The sequence below is a fragment of the Macaca nemestrina genome, chromosome 1 (genome assembly GCF_043159975.1).
Source record: "Macaca nemestrina isolate mMacNem1 chromosome 1, mMacNem.hap1, whole genome shotgun sequence".
Classification (NCBI taxonomy): domain Eukaryota; kingdom Metazoa; phylum Chordata; class Mammalia; order Primates; family Cercopithecidae; genus Macaca; species Macaca nemestrina.
The window spans coordinates 80,152,754-80,168,293 of NC_092125.1; the positions used below are offsets into that span (position 1 = coordinate 80,152,754).

Sequence of the window (15,540 nt, forward strand, 5' to 3'; positions counted from 1 at the left end):
AGCTCATTGTTAGGCAGACATGACGCAAATACACTTCTCACCATCTTGGGAGATTTGGGGGGGTCTTACCTTCTTATTTAAGTTATTTGTTTAATTATTTATTCTTCTTCTTTTTTTTTTTTTTTTTCAGTTTGTTCTCTTTGTTTTCCCTTAGTTGGTAAAGAAGACAAGTTGTTGATGAAGGAAATTGGCAAAATATCAGCACATCTTGAGTTCTTTGGTGATCTGCCTTCTCCAGAATCTTCTGATCTGTCCCTACACCTGTATGAAAAGTGCTTCGCACAATGAAAGTGTCCTTACTTGGTGTCATAAGTGAGCTTACTAAATTTGGTGTGTGCCATCAATAACCCCTCACCTTTCCATCTGGGATAGCAGCTACAATTACCTCTTTTTTTTACTATCTTGTTTTGCCCTAGAACAGGCAGGAACATCTTATATGCAACAGCTTATCTTCATAGGTGCAGGACAAAGACAGAACTAGAAGTCATCCCTCTGCATACCTGAGACAAATGCATATTTGACATGCATTGGGAATCAGGCACATCCACCCCTGACCCTCTGCTGGGAGCATTTTTTATTTAAGATATTTTTGGTTCATCTCTTGAACCTCCTTTCTACCTCCAGTTATCCCTGAGTCCCACTCACACCCCTCTTCTTTATTACTCCCTAGAAAGGAAGTAGAAAGGCAAAAGACTTTTGCCACTGAGTCACTGAAAAGAAAGAAACCTGATAATCTGGGAATTAAGGGAAGCCAGGGAAACATATCCTCAACCCGTAAGGTGAAGCTCCCAGTAGTCACCATTCCAAGAATATGGGGCCTCAAACTCAAGCACCTTTCTTGAGACAGAGTCTTAATAATGAAATCTGGGAATGGGAATGCATGTGTTTCTTTGTCTATCTCAACATTTTTTTCAAGACCATTTTTGTAGCCATCCACAGCTGTTTTGTAGGCACAAAGAAAGGGGCCCTACTTCCCAGGCTGTGGCTGTGAAAAGAAGATAAAAATTTCAGGACTCCAAACTCACTATGCCAAAGGGCAAAGTTAAGCTTGGGAACGGAGTCACTCAAAATTGCCTTTCATTTTGTTCCTAAATAGATAGCTACAAAGGTAGAAGGTTACAGGCCTCCCCAGGGAGCCTCCCTCACAATTCGCTCACAAGAAAATTCTCTGTGCACCCCAATGTGCAGAAATGTATATCAAAACATTCATTGAAACATCTCAGCCCTGGATCTAAGATTGGGTGAGGTATAGGAAGAAAGGGTAATGTACCAAAAAAAAAAAAAAAAAAAAAAAAACTAGAGTAAGATATGGTTTCTGTCTTCTAGAAGTTAAAAGCACAGCTTATCTTCATAGTTAGAGAACAAAGGCAGGATTAGAAGTCATCCCTATGCTCACCTGAGACAAATGCATTTGAATACTTCCTTTACTCTATGTTTACTTTATCTTACCTAAAAATGCAGATTCATTGAGCTGGAGCCAATACATAGTTGACTATTCCTCTATCCCTTCTTTTCACATTTAAAATGTGGATTCAGTGAACACCAATCTAGCTTCAAAAGAATGCAATTGCTTGCCTATTCTTCCCTATTTTTTTTCCCCGAATCACAGATGTTCCTGTGACTTTGCGTGCCTTTTTCCCGGGCGCATTCTCAACCTTGGCAGAATAAATCTCTAGATTGATTGAGTCGCCTCAGTCATTTTCTTTGGTTTTACACGGCCAAAGCATATCTTCCCTCTGTGGCCTTCCTTTGGTCATTAAGGATATTCTTTCTGCCATCGGGTAACCAGGTGGTACTACCTCAACCAGAGCCACCATCTTCACATGGGCACTTCTGCACCTTACTCTAAGATGTGGTTGCCACTGAGCAAATATGTATCCATTTGACTTCCAACTCTTTTCTTTTAATTAACATTGGCATTTTTTAATTTGCTTTTTTCATTGACAAAAAAAAAATATATGTATGGTATACAAAATATATACATTATCGAACCGGGAACTGAAGCTACTAAACATACACTTTACTTCACACACATCGTTTTCTGTGGTGAAAACACTTAAAATCTACTCAGCAATTTTCAAGTAGACAATACATTGTGATTAGCCACCATGTGGTACAATAGATATCTTAAACTTATTTCCCCTCTCTGGAATTTTGTATCCTTTGAACAATATCTCCCTAATTCTCCCTAATTTTCAACTTCCTTTGTTCACCATGTCTTCAATTCTTTCTCCCAACCAGAAGGCTCTCTGGTCTCCATCCCTACCATCCAAATTCTCTGTATGATTCAGGGTTCAAAAGAGGTTCCAATCATGCCGTGAGACTCCTCCCCCCACTCTGGTTCTTGCTAGTAGCTCTTTTAATTATGTTCTCTAGCACTTGTTATAGTGATTCATATCCTGGATATGCATGTGAATCGCCTGTGGACTGTTTAAAAATATAGACCCTGACTAGACAGACCTAATCAGAATCTCTGTGTGTGAACTGCAGGCATCTGTAGTTTCACAAAGCTTCTAATGCACAGCGAGGGTATGAGAAAAACAGGTAATATATAAATGACTAATTTTAGTGTTTAACCATACCATGCCTGTTGCTACTTATCTGTCTTTTTAACTTCTAGAAGACAGAAACCATATCTTACTCTAGTTTTGTTGTTGTAGTTGTTGTTGTTGTTTTGGTACATTACCCTTTCTTCCTATACCTCACCCAATCTTAGATCCAGGGCTGAGATGTTTCAATGAATATTTTGATATATATTTCTGCACATAGTAAAATCACCTAAGGATTCAACAAACATTTTTTAATAATTTCACTGTGCCAGGCACTGGATCTAGGAAGATGAAAGCAATATGAGTCCTTTTAGACTAGAATCCATAGCTAACAGGTAAATGTTGTTGAGACTGTCATTTTGCTGCTGGGACACATATAGGCCGAGAAAGGTTTGCCATAATTAAAATGATTGACTTCTGAAAGAGGAGAGTGGAGGATGGAAGGAGCCTCTGGGTTTACAAAGGATAAAGGTTTCAGAGTATTTTGACGAGGTTCTACTATTTGTGCCATCATCCATTCCATACCTTCCTATGCTGTGCAACGAGCAGGGATAGGTTATAAACCAAATATCTGCACATCTCCCTCCAAATGGCCACTCATTGGAAAAATAATGTATAGCTTTCCTGCTAAAGGAATAGAGCAGGTACATGAGGCATATAAGTGAGAGCGCATGCTATGGTGTAAACATGGGCTGCATCCAGGTGTCCGTGGATGGTGTGTGTGCAAGGTCAGCTCTACTGCTTTCTGCAGGCTGCTGGTATCTCCTTGTTCCATCCCTCAGCTCCTAAGGCTGCCCAGACAATATTGGGAAAATCATGCGGGGTTTCTCTTAGGTGTCCCACTCTGTCCTTCCCATATCCATCTCCCCTAGAGTATTTTCTTTTATTGCCACATATCCCCAAAATCTCTCTTCTCTTTAGCAAAAACTTTTTGTGTGTGTGTGTGTGAGATGGAGTCTTGTTCTGCCACTCAGGCTGGAGTGCAGTTGTGCAATTATAACTCACTGCAGCCTCAAGCTCTTGGGCTCAAGGGATCCTCCCACCTCAGCCTCCCTAGAAGCTAGGACTGTGGGCACCCATCACCATGGCCAGCTAATTTGTAAACAGTTTTAGAGATGAGGTCTCACTATGTTGCCCAGACTGGTCCCAAACTCCTAGCCTCAGCTTCCCAAAATGCTGTTATTAGAGATATGAGCCACTGTGCCCAGCCCTAAAATCAATTCTTAAGAATGGATCATAGAACTAAATTTACAGAAAGATGTACTTCACTGATAAAGCACTTGGATCTTATCAAATAAATAAAAAAAGTAACATTTATTGAGTTCCTAATGTGTGCCAGGGTCTACCATGTTGACGCATTATTAGCAAATTAAATAGGGAAGATGATTGAAGGGTTGGGGTCTCCTACACCTCAGCACCTGTGACACATAGATGGCTGCTTCCTCTTCTTCCTCCTAAGGTGAGCTTTGCCTGCTGCCTCTTGAAGGACCACTCACTTAGTCTTTATTTCAGATCCCTTTTGAAGCAGATCTTAGAACCTCTTTGTGTCTGCTTTTTTCCTATGAGCAGCTAGTTTCTTTTGCTCCCAACTCCTTTTCCAAGAGGCACAAGGTTATTTTCTAAACTAGGCCACTGGTAACCCCTAGGAAAAAAGTTTCCAATGATGGCTGCCATCTTGACAAATGGCCTTGATTCCAATGCACTCTTCTACATATGATCTACATACATGCAATATCAATCTTAATTTACATGTGATTTCAATCTATATGCAATATTACTTTGTATATGTAACATCACCCTTTTACATGCAATGTGGCAGCGATCCATTTACTCTAAGGGATCATAATACTTCCTACCTGATAGTGTTGTAGTGAAGATTCAGTGAAATAATACAGGTAATGAACCTACAACAGTGCCCAGCATAGAGCAAGCGCTCCACAAAGGTCCTCACTGTTGTCATCACTCTCCCTTCTGAAAGACTGTTGATAGTGTGATATTCCTCAGACTACCTTCATTAGTTCCAAGCTGCCCAATTTCCTCCATCCCTCCCTCTTCCCACATACTCTCCCTTCTTCCTCTTTCCATAGAATTTCCATCAATGGTAGTGGTGGTGGTATTAAGAACAGAAACAGAATTAAGAATAAATGGAAAGGTATTTCAGGTTGCCTCCTTAGCCATAACTAATTATAATTGTTTCCTTAGCATCAATAAACATGAAGACTTCTGGCTGTAAAGGCATGTCAGGCGCTGCTCCATTTGGAGTTTCCAGCCCTCTCCTTGCTTCCTGTCACATATGACTCTGCAGGCTGCCGCTAGACACTGTGGCTTCCTGTTAGACCTGCTTTGTGTGAACTTTGCTGTCATTGGGAATTTAATCACCTTTCTGAGACAGGGACCACTGTTTTGTTAATCTGAACCAAGTTGTGATGTCAGAAAGGAAAATTAGCAACAGTTAGGTTCCAGTGTTATGAACAACTACTTAGGGTGCCCTGTCTCTGTCTAAAGAAAGAAAAGTACAGTGATCCTAAATGTAAGTAATTCATCATGACACAAAGAAAGTTAAAGGAAAATTAACTTCATAGCATAAAACAGCAGTGACATATAAACCTACAGAACGAGTAGAAAAGATACTCAAGTTAAAATTGTGGTTGAGAGGAGATCCATGGAGTGAACTTAAAATAAATGTATCATTACAGAAAGGGTTGAGAATCTCTCAGGCACTTTAGCCTCTGGATGTCCCAGACTATTTGATGCTGTTTATGTTCTATGCTAGGACAAAACCAAACAGGCCCACTGAAAGCCAAGCCAGGTCACTGGTGATATTCCTAGGCCTGGCTGCAGGAACCTTTAGGGGCTACATGCCCTTCCTTTGGAGAAAAATGTTATCCTCTCTTACCTTCTGCTCTTGACTAAATAGATTCTATACCATCATCCCCTTAAGAAAAACGGGCAGGATCCAATCTCAGTTTTCTGTGTGTGTAATGCAGATATTAGGTGCCATTAGGCAGCACAGCCTGGAGTTCTCATTTTCTTTTGAATGTAATAGCTTCTTGCAAGTAACATAAAAGCAGTTGTGCAGCTACATTTGGCTTTAGCAAAAGGAGAAATCTATGAAAATTTAAAAATTAATATAGAACAAGGGAGACATTATGTGATTTTTAAAGGATTGTTGTCAAGGTACCTTGTATCTGGGTGGGGAGAAAGAAACTATCAGGTTTAGGCTGAGAGTTAGATTTGACTCTGCTTAGTGGGGTTCCTGTCCAATTTGTTAGTACCCTGGTGTCAGAGAGACAGGGGTTCCCCTGAGACAATTTCAGGTTTGTTTGGTGCTTTGAGAGGCCAAGCTGGGGAGAGGTTCAAGGAGGTGCCTGTTACCACCAATGAGAACAAGGGATGCATTTCCAGGGGCTTGGTTTGGAGGTGGATGGAGTCTACCTTCCATAGGGACATTGGCTATTTGGGGACAGATATAGGCTACCAAGGTCAAGTGCTTAATCCTCAATTCAACGCTGAAAGAAAGATGTTTCTTTCAATAGACCAAATTTCCTCATACTCACCCAAGAACTTCCAGATTTAAGAGGTCACTAACATGTAGTGAGAACCCAATAATGTATATATTATTACGGATGGATGGAGGAATGTCAATGCCAATAGCTAGCCACAGGACACAAGTTCTTTGCTAGTATAGTTAGGTGAAAAATAATCTAGATTCATGAGTGTCGAATGGGCCCAGATAGTAATTCAGGGTAGGTCGTTGACAAAATGGCAGGTTTGAGGGATTAAGTTCAGTAGATACAGGATATTTTCATATTCATTCAGGAAATACATAAAAGGAGAGCACCAGGGGTGATTCTAAGTGTTACACATGGCACAACACCCAAGTAAAGACATTGAATTAGTGATTTTAAAACTTCTCGCCAAAAAAACTCATGCAGGGGAGTTTCATCTTCTCACAGGCTGCCTGGATTCACCTCAGACAGGCGGCAGGCTGAGAGAGGGCCATTGAGTTTTAGTGGATTGAGTCTATAGCTTCTGATCTGACTCTCCACTGAGGAAGTAGAAGTCTTTGGTGCCCAGGAAGTTAGAGTGAATGAGAGATGACAAGGTCATTGCTGAGACTGTTTCCTGTGCAGGGATCAAGTTACTTTAGAACCTGGATCTCTCAGAATGAATTACTCGGGTCTCTGAACCTCAAACCAAATAGATGAGCTTTATATTTAGGCCGCACATTTCAAGACTGAAATCAAAATTGTCATTTTGACTGCAGTGTCTCTTACTTGGAGCCATGGCAAACAGGAAAGGAAAAGGTGATGTGGGGCTTCCCTAGAGCTTCTAGAAGAGTAGGAAGAACGACCACTCTCATTTGACACCTCTATAACAGCTGCTGTGTTGTGATTAGATACATTAATACGATTAAAGATTTCATCTTCTTATGAGGTTCCCAGACTTTTTCAATTTTGTTAAGAAACAATCAGAATCGTTAAATAACTCTTCCAAAGCAGGTGAGAGAGTCAAGATTTGAATCCAGGGTTTTGATATTACAGCCCATCTTCTTTTTCTAGAGCTACCAAGGGATTCATGGCACATCACACCTAGGTGTGCTATGGCGGGAAGCAGAATGCCAGGGGAATGTGTACTTCATTCATGTCATTGCAAATTAATTTATTTGCGTTATCTCTTCTGGCACATCAGTTAGCAATAGCAGAAGATTTAAATTAGATTTTCTTTAAGGGGATGTCCATGACTAGATTCTTGCTTGAAGACCTTCAAGGCAGGCACTAGTGGTGGGGCCTGACGTCTGCAGCATGTCCTTGTGAAGGAGAATCTGAGCTGGCCCCTCTACCTTCTGAGTTACTATGCTAAGAAAGGAAACAGACAAACAGCAGGAGGTTGCAGTTCCCAGAAAAGGCATTGTTCTTCTCCAACCGCCTCTGCTGTCTACCCTGTTACCTAAACAATATTACTCTAAATACCTGAAATAGTCATCTTCCAGGAATACACCTGATACTTGCAAAACAGGACAGGTTTCTGTCCATAGGACTTTAAGATGCAAGTAAGTTTTGGGTTTTCTCTGTATGCCTGATTGGTCCTCGTTGTTTCCCTAACACCAGTTCATTTTCTGATTTTTTTTTCTCTTTGGCCAAGTGCCTCGTTTTCACACTGTGTTAGTAACAACCATTGGGTAGACCAGTGGCATGCATGGCTGGCTTGCATAGATCCCACTCTTCAACTTCATGTTTGAGCATATGCCATCTCTTACATCTCCCTGTCCTGTGAGTGATGTTGCAATCAATACAAATAAACTTCAGGGGCCCTAGGCTATAGGTAAACTGTGCCAGCATAAATCCATGAGGTGTTGAGAATCTCTATGTCACATACTCTGATGCTCTGTAATTCTATTTTTCTGGCTACCAGAGCCCTCCCACAGATTCCAGGGCTTGGTTTAGAAATCTCCCTGCCTTTCCCAGGACCTCCTATTTATTCAGAATTTCTGCAGTCAATACCCAGAAATCTGAATTTTAGACAAGCTCCCTTTTTGTCAGAGCCCCTGCAGGAAACTGATGACACACTCAAATTAGGATAGTCTTAGGAGAGTTTAATAAAGCGACCATTTCAGAGAGGTAGTCAGGGTAAGGAGAAGTCACAAGTGCTGTGCGCTGTTAAGAGCCTTGGTGCAGCTATGCAGGTGCACGCACAGCAAGTGGGTTACTGGAATCTGGAGCAGAGGGACTGTGGGAAGGGCCATAAGATAGTATGTGCTTGGGATTTTGCCATGGAGGGACACAGCCAGTGCTTGATGGCCTGATAGGGGTATAAGCACCTAACCCCACTTTGCCAATCTTCTGCAAACCAGAAGCCAGAGGCAAGAGAGCCTGTGGTTTTGCTACACAGGAGGCCACCCCTGGGTGAGAAGGATGGTGAGTGGATTTGCGGGACAAATGGAGACTGCCTGGCCCCTGACCCACCCACAGCAAACCTTGAGAACCACTGGGCTAAACATTTCTCTTGTCCCAGGCCAATTAAGTCCAGTCTCAGTTCCATAAATGAGACAGAGGGTGAAGGGAAGTAGAAGAAGAGGTGAAAATGGAAGATCCCATTATGGGAAATCCAGGGAAAGCCAGAGATCCAGGAAGAGGATTAGGGAGCTGCAATTGTGCGAGCAAGTCTAGACTTCACTTCCCTGGCGTGCTCCGAATTCCCCTCATGCTGCCCTGTGCTTTTGGTCACCTTCCCCTGTGTGTGTGTGTGTGTGTGTGTGTGTGTGTGTGTTTTCCTGCCTCCTTTTGCTTGGCACATTTTCCCTAACTCCCCAACCTAGCATGAGACTCTTCTCTTCAGTGCTCTGGGAATTGGAGGCAGCATTTTGTATGTTTTAACTCTTCCTGTGGTCTCCATGATTTGCTACAAGTGGTTCCCATGTTCATGGGCATTTTTTCAAGACTTCATCTGACTGTTTCTGAAAGAGTCTGTGACTACAGTAGTCCTCCCTTATCCACAGTTTTGCTTTCTGCAGTTTTAACTACCCTGCAGAACAGTACGATGAGGTATTTTGAAAGAGAGAGAGAAAGATCACATTTACATAGCTTTTATTGCAGTATATTGTTACAACTATTCTAGTTTATTGTTGTTAATCTCTTACTACACCTAATTTATAAATTAAACTTTATCATATATACACATGTATAGGAAAGCACATAGCATGTAAAGAGTCTGGTACTATCAGTAGTTTCAGGCATCCACCAGGGGTCTTAGAATATATCCCCCATGGATAAGGGGGGACCACTACACTTTCTAGCAAAGCTGTGACATTGAACAGAGAGCTGAAACACCAGTGAGAGCCACTAGACCAAAGGTGAGTGTTGGGGGAATCTTTAGAGAAAGCTCTCTTGGCATTTTTAAAAGAGTTTATTGAGGTGCTTGATAAATTCAAGATTAACTAAATTGTCTCAGATTATATGTTTTCAGACCAGGGATTGCTGCCAGCTCCCTAAAAGTAACCATTTATCTTATGGGTATTTTAGCAGTTCATATGGTGGAAACGGTCCCAAATCCTACCTTCATGATTTTTTTTTAAATACGGTACACTTCACTAATTTGCATGTCATCCTTGCACAGGGGCCAATGCTAATCTTCTCTGCATCGTTCCAATTTTAGCATATGTGCTGCTGAAGCAAACAACGAAAAAAGTATGCATTTTTTCAGTAAGAAAAATGCATACTTTTTCACTTGTTTCATGACACACTTTGCCCTCCAACTATATTTTCTTTGTTACACACAGCTACACTTTGCTATGCCCCTGCATCCTTCTTGTTGCATCGGATTCCATGTAAAGCAAAGAGAATAAAAATTAGATTATCTCCCATCTACCTGGGGAAGTCTGACGGCAAAGCATAAAATCCATTGACTTTTCCCCTGTTTTTAACTGAAAATGGAATTTGAATTTTACTCTCTTCTTCACACCCTAAATCCAACCATTTGTTCATCTAAGCGCATATGCATTTCACCACAAAGACTCAAATCCACTGGGGAAGAACAAACCGTAATAGTTTACATTTATTGAGCATTTACTACATACCTGTCATTATTCTAATGCTTACTGTAGATTATTTTATTTAATCCTCACAAGCACACTGTGAAGCAGGTACTTATTATTGCCACATTTCAAATGTGGAAGGTGAGGCACACGACAGTTAAATAACTTGCCTAGGCTCATACTCCTGCTAAATCTTAGAGCCAGGATTAAAACCAAGGCAGTGTGACTTGAGCCTGTGCCCTGAATCACAAAACCATGCTGTCTCTCTGAGTATGAAGAGTTTCTGTACTTAAGTTTGCCCTTCTGTTTCCTTTCATTATTCATTTTTTATCAACAGACATTCATAGAGTGTCAAGCACTGGTGGCGAGAAGCTGAATAAGACTGGTTCTCCTTTTGAGCAGGAACATGGGAGGTCTACAGAACAGGGGAGTGATAGATCCCTGCAATACATGTGAGAGGCAGAATAAGAGGTAGGAGTAAAGTGCCCTGGAAAGACAGAGCAGGAAGTGACTTTTCAGGGAAGTTTTTGGAAAACATCGTCGTTGAGGTCACAGTTAACCCTGTCAAATAGCAGGTACGTGATAGATCTTTCAATGAATCGCAACAGAAATTCAACAAGAAGAGAAAATAATGATAAATGAAAGAAACACCAAGGGCAGAGAGTGGCTCTTGACTTTGCTCCCCATTTTGAGACTCCATTTGTGTATAGCAGATTGGCAGCAGAATGGGAGTTCCTGAGATTTAACTCTCATGAGATGCCGTGGGTCCCTGTGTGCCTGAATCAGGACCTAGAGGTGGCTGAGAGTCCAGCTTACTGGTGGAGGGGAGGAAAGGTTTATTTTCTTCGCACATCCATCGCTAGGTTCATGGGTGAGGTGCCCCTTACAAAAGACAGATTTACAAGAGAAAGGTATACAAAGGTATTAATATAAGTTTTATGTGGATGGGGAGCCTTTGGAAATGAAGATCCAAAGAAAGGGAGAAGTGTGTTTATTTTTGGGTTGATGAAGAGTGGATAGTCAAGGAGAAATATGATTGGAGGACAAAAAGGTGTGACCTGATGGTAACAACCTGAGGGGAACTTAGCAAGGCCTCCTTGTTCAGACTCTTCCTGGCCTCCGTGTCTTTGAGGATAAGGAAGTTCCCTTCCTCTAGGTATCGGGATGGCACTTTTTTTTTTTTTTTTTTTTTTAAACTGAGTCTCATTCTGTCACCTAGGCTGGAGTGCAGAGGTGTGATCTCAGCTCACTGCAACCTCCGCCTCCCAAGTTCAAGCGATTCTCCTGCCTCAGCCTCCTGAGTAGCTAGGACTACAGGCGCATGCCACCATGCCTGGCTAATTTTTTGCATTTTTAGTAGAGATGGGGTTTCACTGTGTTAGCCAGGATGGTCTCTATCTCCTGACCACATGATCTGCCCACCTCAGCCTCCCAAAATGCTGGGATTACAGGCATGAGCCACTGCACATGGCCTGAAGACACCTCTTGAATGAGGATCTTATGGCCTCTTTCAGGTGGTCAGAAAATTCTGTCTAGGTTTTATAGCCTGCTTAAGGGAAGAAGGGCAAGAGAAGGTCAGAGAGTGTCCTGACTGCTTCTACTGTTTTCTAAAATGCCAAAGGGCCATATTTTATAGCAGCCTGTCCTGAACTCCAACAGCATGGGTAGAACGGGGCAGGATGATAGCCCAGTCAGGAAGTGAATGAATGGGACTCACAGTCACACTGAGTGTCTCTAGTGACACCAAGAGCTCAGGTGAGGCTAAATCAGTCAGGACCCCCCAGGGGCCCAAAGAGGATGGTCAGGAGTAGGACAAAGACCTCACTAGTCATAGAACAGAGATAGGACGGATGTTTTCTCTGCACATGCCAGTTATAACAGTTGAATATGCACTCCCCGGTACTCCCAGAGACTCTTACGTTGTGAGAAAGTCAGTCCTTTCAGAATGTGGAAGACTTGTCAGTTGGACCTGCCAAATCCACCTGTATACTTTGCTATAGTATCAGAAATGATTCCTTTTTGTTTTATTTTCTCTCTCCCCGTGGACCAAGATGGATTTCCAGCCTGGATGCTTTAGTGGGGATTCTACCCAGTGGTGGGGGGAAGGACCACGTGCCCTTCCAACCTTGCGTCAGCAATCCCATGAGGCTCACCATGAGTCACTGTCAGCGGCCCAGACTCAGCTGTGTGGAGTCTCAGACCCTGGGGCGAAACCAGCTAAGTTCATGGGTCTTTCCTGTCTGTGTTCTCAGTGACTCACCCGAAACAGATAATAACAGTGAGGTTGAGCACACCATGTGACTGGTATCAGCCAGAACAGGTCATGCTGTTAACCCTTGGATCCCAGGCCACTGACTGCCGACTCCCAGGCCCTAGGACAGGCCCATGACACACTTGAGTGGTGTCTCCTTCCTTTCTCTCTGGGGTCCTTGGTCAAGGTTTCAGTTTTGGAAATATGACCTTCCCTTGTAAAGGATCTCAAACTTGGGGTGGTTACTGATAGAGACTGCACCAATAACTACTACCCAGGAGGGCCCCATTGTCCCAAAACACCACCAGAGCACAAGTGAGGAGTTTTCATTCATCAAATTGGGTGTTCTTCAAAGTCGCCAAGGTGCAGATCCTGACTCCTTTCCTGGTTCTTTCCATCAGTTGGATGATTCCCAAAGTCTGGGGAAAGAAAGAGAATGGAGGAATTTAAGAATGGAACAGATGATTTCTTCCACCTCAGACAAGCAGACTGTGAGCTCACCGTGTATCTTAAGTATTTGTGGGAAGGGTCCCAGGCAGGACTGTAACATGTCAGCACATGACTTAAAGGCTTGGTGACAGAACAAGGATCCACGCAGCTCAGCTGCCCTGCCAGGGTGTCCTCATTGGCTCACCAGCTTCAGATCATGCCCCAAGGATGCTGCATTAATTATGAAAACCTCTGGTCAAGGCTGAAAGCCTGCAGGATGGATATGTACTACGACCTCATCATTCACATGGGATAGTCCAGAGGTCTCTAAGACTCTCCAAAACATTGTTATGATGCAACCTTTACCCCATAATATGTGACAGAGCATAACCCAAAATTTAAGTGATCCTTGCTGACCTTTAATGAGGTTAAAGTGAAAAAAACAAAACAAACAGACAAAAGGCAAGATGAGCTGAGATGCTGAGACTTGGCAGTGATCTGAGTGCTGAGAGTTGCTGATTCTTCAAGATACACGTTACGCCAGGTCATGGGGCAGGGTGTATATGTACATATGTGTGTTAGTGTGAAAGAGTGGGAGACTGGGTGGGAGACTTGAGTGGGGAGAGGGATGGGACATGTTGCTATGGAGAGAGAGCAGTGAAACAGGCAGTATGACCAAGAATACAATCATATCAGACAGTCGAGGATCTGGGTCTCAGCCTGACATTCACTACCCAGGTGACTTTGACAATTCACGAGTCTTCTCTCTTTCATCTGTAAAAAGTGGGATAACGAAGGTAAATTTGCTCAGTGAGGAGATAATATGTGTAATTGCCTAGGAGAGTTCTAGTCACATAGCAGATCATCAGTGAAGGTCCAGCAAGCCAGGCCAGAAAATTTTATGAACAGTGAAAACTGCAGCCCAAAGTTCTGTGTGTTTCTCAATAGGAAAACACCTGTATCCCATTTTATGGTCTACAAACACTTTCACTTATGTCACCTCATTCTTCCTCTCAGAAACCCTCTAAGGAAGTTATTGTAGTGATGAGGAAACTGAGGCCCAAGGCCACACAGTGGGCAAGGCTGGAACTGGACCCCAAGTCCTATGCATCCTTCTGCTACCCCATGAGGGAGCAGTTGCAAGTCATGAACACACACCCATCATGCAGCATCATGGGTGTGGCACCGAAAGGATGAGCTCGAAAATGCAACATTATAAAGATTTTGTGTTAACTGCAGAACCTCTAAAAACCAGGCATTGATTCCTTCACTCTAGAAATATTTATTGAGGATCTACAATGTGCTGGGTACTGACCCAATGCTGAGGATACATCAATGAACAAACCAAACAAAGCCCTGATTCCCAAGAGACAACAGTAAACAATAAGAATAGTAAGTGAGTAAAGTATGTCATATTTTAGTGGTAAGTGCTTTGGGAAGAGGAAGGTGTAGAGCAGAGCAAGAAGGATCTGGATTGCAGGCCACAGGGTGGTTGCAATTTAAAATAAGTTAATCCAAGTCGATCAAACTAGGGAAAATATTTAAGTTTGGGGGCAAGGGAGTGTTCCAGGCAGAAAGGAAAGTCAGAGTCAAGGCCTAAAGCAGACAGGTGCCTGGCATATTTGAGGAAACTTCAGCACCCAGAGCACAGGGCTGGCATCATGAAGATGGATGGATTGATTATGATGGTCGATCACCAGCCACAAGCTCAGTTTTATGGTTTCTAGAAGAGTTTATTCAAGACTACAAGGGTCTTCCACTGATACACTCACAAATCTGAGCCTTTGGGCTAGTATATTGGATGAGATAGTATCGTTTTAGTAAGGATTATTTTCTCTATCAAGGGAATCTTTTCAATAGTGAATTGTATTCTTGTACTTAAAATATTTCATCTCTAAAGCTTCCATTGATGTCCGACTCTGCAGAAATGACTTGGAGGTGTAGACAGGACCCTGATATAGGGATCTCTATTGATGACACTTGCTTGACCTGCTGCTGTTTAGTTATATGTTCATAAAGACAGCCCGTAGGTCCCATCTCTTTACTCAGGCACTGAAGTGCTCCCGGCATCTGGCCCCTCTTGACCTTACCTCCTCTGCTGCCTTTTACACATCCCTCACTATAAGTCAAGCTAGAAACCTGTGCTCTCCAAATCCTGCCAGAACCAATTTAGAAGAAAAATATTTTATCTGTATAAAAGTTTCTATAAAACAATTAAGCATACATTGAAATCTATATTTGCATTTAATTTTCTGATAGCTTTAAACTAATGTAAAACATTTTTAAATCTTTTTGGCGAATAAAGTTTGTCCCGGTCCCCTCCAGACAGTGTGCCTTTCCTGGTGTTACCTGTCTCTCCTTTCTTTGCCGCAGCTTACCCATACTTGGTATCAGTGATCAGTGTGCCTGCATAAGAAAAAATTTAAATCAAAAGTGTGTGGCAAACATTGCAAAACAGTTTTCATAGAAAATAAAATATTTTTAGATACAAGTTAATGCTTCCCAGAATTAGCAGCAGATAAAGTTCTAGGAGACCCCTGTATCTTTCCCCCAAGCAGAGAAGGGCACTGCTAAGTGATCACTGGCAAGAAGCTCCTGGGCTACAGCACACTTTGCAAACTGCAAAATCACAACAGCAGAATTTCTGGTGTTTGTACTATAATTCTGGATATATTTACTTGCCATATGTTTTAGACTTAATCTAGTCTTTTTCTCTTTCTCTCTCTTACACTGGCATTTTTCTTTTAACACCATTCGAGGTGAGAAAAGTTGTAAGA

At 42.3% G+C, this 15,540-nt stretch overlaps 1 long non-coding RNA gene and 1 other non-coding gene across 2 annotated transcripts; both read right to left on the reverse strand.

Annotated features, from left to right (window-relative positions):
* Positions 1-170: 170 nt before the first annotated feature.
* Positions 171-12,984, reverse strand: LOC105493471 (uncharacterized). Its single transcript, XR_011608783.1, has 4 exons — positions 12,836-12,984; positions 12,609-12,753; positions 6,827-6,881; positions 171-261 (listed from the first exon to the last, which is right to left on the reverse strand). It is a non-coding gene; the product is annotated as an uncharacterized lncRNA (long non-coding RNA).
* Positions 9,621-9,724, reverse strand: LOC112428860 (U6 spliceosomal RNA). The gene has a single exon (XR_003020927.2). It is a non-coding gene; the product is annotated as a U6 spliceosomal RNA (small nuclear RNA).
* Positions 12,985-15,540: the final 2,556 nt, after the last annotated feature.